This window comes from Leptonychotes weddellii, chromosome 13 (assembly GCF_054177405.1).
Source record: "Leptonychotes weddellii isolate Sample4059 chromosome 13, ASM5417740v2, whole genome shotgun sequence".
In the NCBI taxonomy this organism is placed as follows: domain Eukaryota; kingdom Metazoa; phylum Chordata; class Mammalia; order Carnivora; family Phocidae; genus Leptonychotes; species Leptonychotes weddellii.
In genome coordinates, this window is record NC_138381.1 from 75,882,358 (window position 1) to 75,891,800 (window position 9,443).

Below are 9,443 nucleotides of genomic sequence, written 5' to 3' on the forward strand. Positions count from 1 at the left end.
ATTCTTATTAAAATCCCAACCAGACTTTTTCAGAAATGGAAAAGCTGATCCTAAAATTCATATGGAGGGACACCTGGGTGGCTCGGTCAGTTAAGCGTCTGCTTTCGGCTCAGGTCATGACCCTGGGGTTCTGGATTGAGCCCCGCATCGGACTCCCTGCTCAGCGGGGGAGTCTGCTTCTATCTCTGCCTGCCGCTCTCTCTGCTTGGGCGTGTTCTCTCTCTCTGACAAGTAAATTAATTAATTTAAAAATAAATAAATAAATAAAATTCATATGGAATTGCAAGAGACTCTGAACAGCAAAACATAATCTTAAAAAAAGAAGAGCAAAATTGGAAGACTCACACTTCCCAATTTCAAAACCGACTATAAAACTACAGTAAACAAGGCAGGTTAATACTGGCACAAGGACAGACATACGGACCAATGGAACAGAATTGAGAGTCCAGAAAAAAATAAAACCTTCTTTTTAGGATCAATTGATTTTTGACAGGGTGGATCTTTTGCAAAACCATTCATTGGGGGAAGGAGTCATCTTTTCAACAAGTAGTGCTGGGATAAAAAAAATATCTACTTGCAAAAGAATGAGGTTAGACCCCTACTTAATGCCAAATACAACTCAAAATGGGTCAAAGACCTAAATGTAAGAGCTAAAATGATTAAAGTCTTAGAGGAATACATAGGAGTAAATCTTCATGATTGTGGATTAAGCAATGATTTCTTAGGTACTACACCAAAAGCATAAACAAGAAAAGAAAAATAGATAGGCTGAGCTCCATCAAAATTAAAAACTTTTCTGCTTTAAGGGATATCAAGAAGTGAAAAGATAGGGGTAGAAAATATTTGCAAATCAGGTATCTGTTAAGGAACTTGTATTAAGAGCATATAAAAAAAACACTTAAAATGCAATGATTAAGGGCGCCTGGGTGGCTCAGTTGGTTGAGCAACTGCCTTCGGCTCAGGTCATGATCCTGGAGTCCCGGGATCGAGTCCCGCATCGGGCTCCCTGCTCGGCGGGGAGTCTGCTTCTCCCTCTGACCCTTCCCCTCTCATGCTCTCTGTCTCCCATTCTCTCAGATAAATAAATAAAAAATCTTTAAAAAAAAAAAATGCAATGATTAAAATATATATAACCTAGGTCGCCCAGGTGACTCAGTTGGTTAAGCGTCCCACTCTTGATTTCAGCTCAGGTCCTGATCTCAGGGACGTGAGGTTGAGCCCTGCACTGGGCTCCTGCTCAGCAGCTCAGCAGGGAGTCTGCTTCTCTCTCTGTCTCTCTCCTCCTCACCTTCTGCCCCTCCCCCCCCGGTTTGTGCCTTCTCTCTCTAAAATAAATAAATGAATCTTTAAAAATAAAAGACGTAGGGGCGCCTGGGTGGCTCAGTCGTTAAGCGTCTGCCTTCGGCTCGGGTCATGATCCCAGGGTCCTGGGATCGAGCCCTGCATTGGGCTCCCTGCTCGGCGGGAAGCCTGCTTCTCTCTCTCCCACTCCCCCTGCTTGTGTTCCCTCTCTCGCTGTGTCTCTCTCTGTCAAAGAAATAAATAAAATCTTTAAAAATATATATAAATAAATAAATAAATAAATAAATAAAAGATGTATAACCCAATTGAAAAATAGGCAGAGGATGTGAATAACATTTGTCCGAAGAAGGTATACAAATGGCCAATAAACACACAGAAACATGCTCAGCATCATCAATCATTAGTGAGATGCCAATAAAAAAATCACGAGATAGTACTTCACACCCACTAAATAACTAAAATAAACAAGACAGGCAGTAACAAGTGTTGGCAAGCATGTGAAGAAGTTAGAACTCTCACAAAGTGTTGGTGAGAATGTAAAACAGTGCACTACTCGGGAAAATCATTTGACAATTGCTCAAAATATTAAACATAGAGTTCCCACATGACCCAGCAACTCCACTCACAGGTAGATTCCCAACATAAATGACAACATACGTCCACACAAAAACTTGTATACAAATGTTCATGTGTTCATAACAACATTATTCACAAGATTCAAAAAGTGGAAACAACCCAAATGTCCATCAACTGATAAATGGATAAACAACATGAGGTATATCCATGCAATGGAATATTATTTGGCCATAAAAGGAATAAAGTACCTGCTACAACAAGGATGAATTTTGAAAACATGATGCTGAGTGAAACAAGCCAGATACTAAAGACCACACACTGTATGAGTCCATTTATATGAAATGGCAAAATAAATAAATAGGCATTTACCAATAGAGATACAAAGTTGACCCGTGTTTGCCAGAGGCTGGGGGTGGGGGGGGGGGAGAAGGAAATGGAAGTAACAGCTAGTGGATACAGGGTTTCTTTTTGGGTTGATGAAAATGTCCTAAAATTGGCTGTGGTGATGGTTTCACAACTCTGTGAATATATTAAAACCACTGAACTGTACATTTTGAAACAGTGAATTTAATTTATATGAGTTATATCTGAAAACCATTATTAAAATTTTGCATAGAGATACACACATATAAATAAGTACATGTAATAGCTGGTGAAATCTGATAAACTTTCTGGATTGTACCAATGTCTATTTCTTTCCTTGATATTATGCTGTGTTTGTATAAGATGTGAACTTGGGGGAAACCAGGGGAGGGGAGCATGGGACTTTCCTGTACATTCATTTGCAACCTCCATGAATCTACAATTATTTCAAAACAGAAAGTTAAAAGAAACAAAAGTCATCATGGAGGGGGGAAGGGTGAATTGTTCTCAATTAAAAGAGAATAAAAGAACGTAACAACCAAATGTGTGAACTTTGATTAGATTCCTGATTTTCCTGGGTACCCCGATGGTATTGTGGTTATCTAGGGGAATGTCCTCATTCCAAGAAAATGGACACTGAAGTATATAGGGGTGAAGTATCGTGATGTCTACAATATATTTTTTTATTTAATAAGATTTATTTATGGGGCGCCTGGGTGGCTCAGTCGTAAAGCGTCTGCCTTCGGCTCAGGTCATGATCCCAGAGTCCTGGGATCTAGCCCCACATCGGGCTCCCTGTTTCGCGGGAAGCCTGCTTCTCCCTCTCCCACTCCCCCTGCTTGTGTTCCCTCTCTTGCTGTGTCTCTCTCTGTCAAAAAAAAAAAATCTTTAAAAAAAAATAAGATTTATTTATTAGAGAGAGAGAGAGAATGCGAGTGCAGGGGGAGGGGCAGAGGGAAAGAATCTCAAGCAGACTCCCTGCTGAGCATGGAGTCTGATGCGGGACTTGATTTCAAGACCCTGAGATCATGACCTGAGCTGAAACCAAGAGTCAGACACTCAACCGAATGAGCCACCCTGGCGCCCCTACAATTTATTTTTTTAAGTAAACTCTTCCCGCAATATGGGGCTCGAACTCACAACCCCTGAGATCAAGGGCTGCATGCTCTCCTGACTGAGCCAGCCAGGTGTCCCCATGATGTTCATAGTTTAATTTCAAATGGTTCAGCAATGCACACACACAGATAAAACTAAGTGGCACAATATTCACAACTGTTGAATCTAACTGATTCATTGTATTATTTCTTCAATTTCCAGCAGGCTGGAAAACTCACAATATGTTTATTACTACTCCCTTCTTAAATCTTACCAAAATGGTAGTGAAGAGATGAAAACCAACAAGGATAAAGAGAGCAGGAGAGGTGCCAACAGTGTATTTTTTTTTCCCTTCCCAGGGGTATTTTTCTGGCGGTTGGAAGGCAGGTAGAATATTGCCTTAATTAGAGAGAATAAGGCTTAAAGTAACTTCAGAGGGGACAATGATAAGGGGCAGGACCCTGGGAAAGCGCATCACTGGAGACAGGCACTGCAAATGATGGGAATGAATTATGGCCTGGCTTGAGGCGCCTGGGTGGCTCAGTTGGTTATGTGTCTGATCATGATCCCAGGTCCTGGGATCGAATCCTGCATCGGGCTCCTTGCTCCCAGTGGGGAGCCCACTTCTCCCTCTGTCTGCTTCTCCCTGCTCCTGCCGCTGCCCCTGCTTGTGCTCTCTCTCTCTCTCTCTGACAAATAAATTAATAAATAAAATAAATCTAAAAAAAAAAAATTATGGCCTGGCCTTATGTCACCGGATGCTTGTGTCCACTCTTGGACTTTCTGCCTTCTTGCTTCCACAGGGGATCTTTTTTAGCCATGCTTGGACCTTTATATTCCTTCCTCAAGGTTCTAAGTCCCAAGAGGGTCATGCGACTGGCTCAGCCTGGGTCACAGGACTGTGCTACAGATGTTGGGGATCCACGAGAGGGTAAAGCGCTGCCTCTTTGGTTCTGTATCAGGAAAAGGGGCTCAGAACTTATCTCAAGATTCCCCAAATTGGAATGGTGTTTGGATTCTAGGCAGCAAAAAAAAATAATAATGTCTGGCTCCCCCCCCTTTTCAAAGATTTTATTTATTTATTTGAGAGAGAGAGCACGAGCACAAGCAGAGGTGGGGAGGCAGAGGGAGAAGCAGACTCTCCTCTGAGCAGGGAGCCCGATGCGGGGCTCGATCCCAGGACCCTGACATCATGACCTGAGCCGAACGAAGACAGATGCTTAACCCACTGAGCCACCCAAGCGCCCCCCTCCAGCTCCCCTTCTAAGAACAAAGCATTTCAGTTGAAAGCAGTCATAAGAACTACTGTATTTGAATAAGTTTCTCACCATCAAAATGGTTAGAGTATTTTGTCCACCTTACCCAAATGTTAAGGATGACAATGCATGTCAGGGATTTTCATGTTACCTTCTAGAAGAGACTCCGTAATTTGAGTTTAATGAGATTTTTTTTCATTTTTAAAATTATCATTATTCTATCAAAAATCATAAACTGGGAGACATCTAGGTGGTGGAGGGGTACATGAGGGTCATGAGATCGAGCCCCATGTCGGGCTCTGAGCCCAGCAGGGAGTCTACTGGAGTTTCTCTCTCTCTCTCTCCCTCTGCCCCTCCCTGTGCCCACTTGCACGCGCCCTCTCTCTCAAATAAATAAATGAAATCTTTAAAAAAAATCATGAACTGGGATTAGAATTTATCACATCAAATCTTCCATTTCACTCTTTGTCCACAGAGCCCTAGGGCCCATGAGTCTTCTTGGCATCCTAAATCAGTTTTCTGTATGTTGCGCCCTAGTGCTTTTTCACTTTGTAACTATGTGGACACCATAAACGCAAAAATTAACACCTTTGGTGAGGAAGTTAATTTTAGTTTAGAATGTTCCTTTTGTCATCATGGAGCAAAGCTGCAGGCTGCTAAAGTTAATTCTCATTTCTGTATTTATTTCAAGGAGCTTAAGCGCAAAAGAAAATTAGTTTGTATTTTTTTCCATTATATAATCTTTATACAGTGCTTTTGGTTTGGCAATAAAAATACAAACAAAAGATCAACAACCAAACACACACACACACACACACACAGAGGCTTTAATGCTAAATGCACAAAGGCATAGACAAATTTTATCTAATTGAATTTATTCACATATGACATCTTCACAAAACAGAGCAAATGAAGATGGTCAAATGGTATTGCTCAAGGGGAAGAAAAATACAACCTCTTCCCTGCAGAAAATCTGGCTTTCCAGCTACTCATTCCTGTAAAGATCTGCCTTAGAAAACTGCCTCCCAGGAAAGCCAGGCACTTACATTATCCGTGCCTTCAAGCTAAAAATACATCCAGAGTATTAACCAGCAGTAATGCGCTGCTCCAGATCTCCACATCTGAAGAGCGACGGCTAATTACTTGTAATACTGTATTCTTCTGAGAAAAGGAAGTAAAGTGTTATTATCCCCGTTTCACAGATTAGAGAATTGAGACCAGGTAAATTAAAAGCTCAGTGCTACTGGAGTCAACTGCGATCGAAACTCAAAGAATGCCTAGGTCTTCCTACAAAACTGATGAGTGTGGAGTGCTGGGTGGCTCACTTGGTTAAGGGTCTGCCTTCAGCTCAGGTCATGATTCCGGAGTCCTGGGATCAAGCCCTGCGTCGGGCTCCCAGCTCAGGAGTCTGTTTCTCTCTCTCCCTCTGCCCCTCTGCCTGCTTGTGCTCTCTCTCTCTCTAATAAATAAATAAAATCTTTATTAAAAAAACTGATGAGTATGATTTTCCACATTCACTCTTATCAACTGTTACGTTGAACTGCACGAAATTGCTGGTGTTTGATTATTTTTGCGTACAAAAAAGGCAACTTCGGGGCGCCTGGGTGGCTCAGTCGTTAAGCGTCTGCCTTCGGCTCAGGTCATGATCCCGGGGTCCTGGGATCGAGCCCCGCATCGGGCTCCCTGCTCTGCGGGGAGCCTGCTTCTCCCTCTCCCACTCCCCTTGCTTGTGTTCCCTCTCTCGCTGTGTCTCTCTGTCAAATAAATAAACAAAAAAGGCAACTTCGGGGCGCCTGGGTGGCTCAGTCGTTAAGCGACTGCCTTCGGCTCAGGTCATGATCCCAGGGTCCTGGGATCGAGCCCCGCGTCGGGCTCCCTGCTCGGCGGGGAGCCTGCTTCTCCCTCTCCCTCTCCCCCTGCTTGTGATCCTGCTCTCACTGTGTCTCTCTCTGTCAAAAAATAAATAAAATCTTTAAAAAAAAAAAAAAGGCAACTTCATATGGTTTAAACTAGTAAAAATTCGCTCACATTTACTGTGGCATGGTATCTGTGTGAAACCCAAAGCAGGGTACCTCCTGTCTTCACGGCACTAGTCAAAACAAGGTCCTCCACGGTGCTTTGACTCTTAGACAAGTCGAGATGTTACACATTATATGTTGAACCACGTCCCCCTTGTCTGAATAATCTATTGCTGTGTAAAAAATTAGTCTAAAACTTGAGTGGCTGAAAACCATAAACGTGATCTCGCACAGTTTCTGAGGGTCAAGGATCCAGGAAGGGATTAGCTGGGTCTTCTGGCTCAGAGGCTCTCATGAGGTCTCACAGTTATTTGTGGGCTTGACTAGAGCTAGAGCATACATTCTCAATGGGAGCTTTATTGCCCCCAAGGGGATGAAAATTTATTCTTAAGGGTAAAAGCAAACAAATCTTAGGTATTACAACGATCTGTGTCAAGAGTTGGACGCTTGGGGCGCCTGGGTGGCTCAGTCGGTTAAGCGGCTGCCTTCGGCTCAGGTCATGGTCCTGGAGTCCCCGGATCGAGTCCCGCATCGGGCTCCCTGCTCGGCGGGGAGTCTGCTTCTCCCTCTGACCCTCCCCCCTCTCATGTGCTCTCTCTCTCATTCTCTCTCTCAAATAAATAAATAAAATCTTTAAAAAAAAAAAAAGAGTTGGACGCTTAACCGACTGAGCCACCCAGGCGCCCCTTAGCTGACAAAACCTTATTCTTTAGTATACAATTTCTCTTCTTAGGGGGAGATTAAATAATTAATATGATTATACTAGAAGTTTAATATAACTTAACATTTCTCCTTAAGGGGGTATCTTAGCCCCTTTGGGCTGCTATAACAAAATACCACAGGCTGGGTGACTTATAGAACATAGACATTTATTTTTTATAGTTCTGGAGGCTGGAAGTCCAAGATCAAAGCACCTGCAGATTCAGGGTCTGGTGAGGGCCCGCATCCTGGCTCCTAGCTGCCATCCCTCTGTGTCCTCATGTGGCAGAAGGGGCACGGGGGCTCTCTGGGGTCTCTTTTATAAAGACCCTAATCCCATTCATAAGGACTCTACCCTCATGACCTAATTGCCTCCCAAAGATCCCACCTCCTGATATCAACACCTTGGGGCTTCAACATATGAATTTGGAGGGGACACAAACTTTCAATCTATAGCAGGGGATGATGATGATGATGATGATAACGATGGTGATGACAACAGACCAGGTAAGTTACACAAGGCTGAAGGATCCTTTCCCGAGAGAGCTCACTCCCACGGCTACTGGCAGGGAGCCTCGGACACTCTCCAGGCAGGCCTCTCCACAGGCTGCTGCTGTGTCCTCACAACCTGGCGGTGGACTTTCCCCAGGATGAGAGATCAGGAGAGCAAGCAAGGAGGAAGCTGCCATGGTTTTTCTAATCTGGTCTGGAATTCACCCCTTTACAAAACCTACTCATTAGTAGTAAGTCATTAAATCCAGTTCACACTCAAAGGAATTAAGCTCTATCTTCTGGAGAGAGGTCTAAACATTTATAGACTATTTTAAAACCACCACACACCCCAGACATTTTCAGATCTTTATAGGGCTCAGGCATTCTCCCTTAAGGGGGCATCCCCAACCCTGGCCCTCCCTGCGTACTTGTCAACATTGTTATATCAGATGCTTAAATATTTGTCCATCTGAAAGATTTGAAATAATCTCTTGTGGTTTTAATTTGCATTTTCCTGATTACAAATGAGCTTGAGAGTCTTTTCATATGGCTACTCAATGTATCTTCTTTTTTTTAAAGACACGATTTTCTTTCTCTTTTTTTTTTTAAGATTTTATTTATTATTTGAGAGAGAGAGAGCACGGGCAGGGGGGAGGGGCAAAGGGAGAGGGAGAAGCAGGCTCCCCGCTGAGCAGGGAGACCAATGCCAGACTGATCCCAGGACTCTGGGGTGATGACCCCAGCCGAAGGCAGACGCTTAACGACTGAGCCACCCAGGCGCCCCTCAATGTATCTTCTTATGTGGATTGCTTCTCTATATCTTTTGCACATTATTCTGTTGGATTGTCTTTCATTTTTTAAATGGATTGCAGAGATTTTTTTTTTTTTAAGATTTTATTTATTTAACAGAGACATAGCGAGAGAGGGAACATAAGCAGGGGGAGCAGGAGAGGGAGAAGCAGGCTTCCCGCTGAGCAGGGAGCCCGATGCGGGGCTTGATCCCAGGACCCCGGGATCATGACCTGAGCCGAAGACAGACGCTTAATGACTAAGCCACCCAGGTGCCCCATGATTGCAGAGATTCTTAATATATTCACATATATATATATATATGTATATGAATGATATCTTTTCCCAGTCTGTGCTTTTTTTCACTTTTTAAAAAATGGTGCTTTGCGGGACACCTGGGTAGCTCAGTTGGTTAAGATCTGCCTTTGGCTCAGGTCAGGATCCTAGGATCAAGCCCCACATTGGGCACCTTGCTCAGCGGGGAGTCTGTTTCTTCCTCTGCCCTCTGCCCTGCTCGTGCTCTTTGTCTCAAATGAATTAAATAAATAAATAAATAAATAAATAAATAATAAATGGTGCTTTGCAAGGAACAGATGTTTTTAAAAGTTTAGGTCACAAAGTATTCCCCTATATTTTTATATAAAATTTTTAGGGGCGCCCAGGTGGCTCAGTCGGTTAAGTGACCGACTGGATTTTAGCTCAGCTCATGATCTCAGGGTGCTGGGATCAAGCCCTGCGTTGGGCTCCATGTTCAGTGGGAAGTCTGCTTGAGATTCTCTCCCTCTCCCTCCCTCTCTGTCCCTCCCCCTGCTTGCACTCTCGCTCTTTCTCCAAAATAAATCAATCTTTTTTT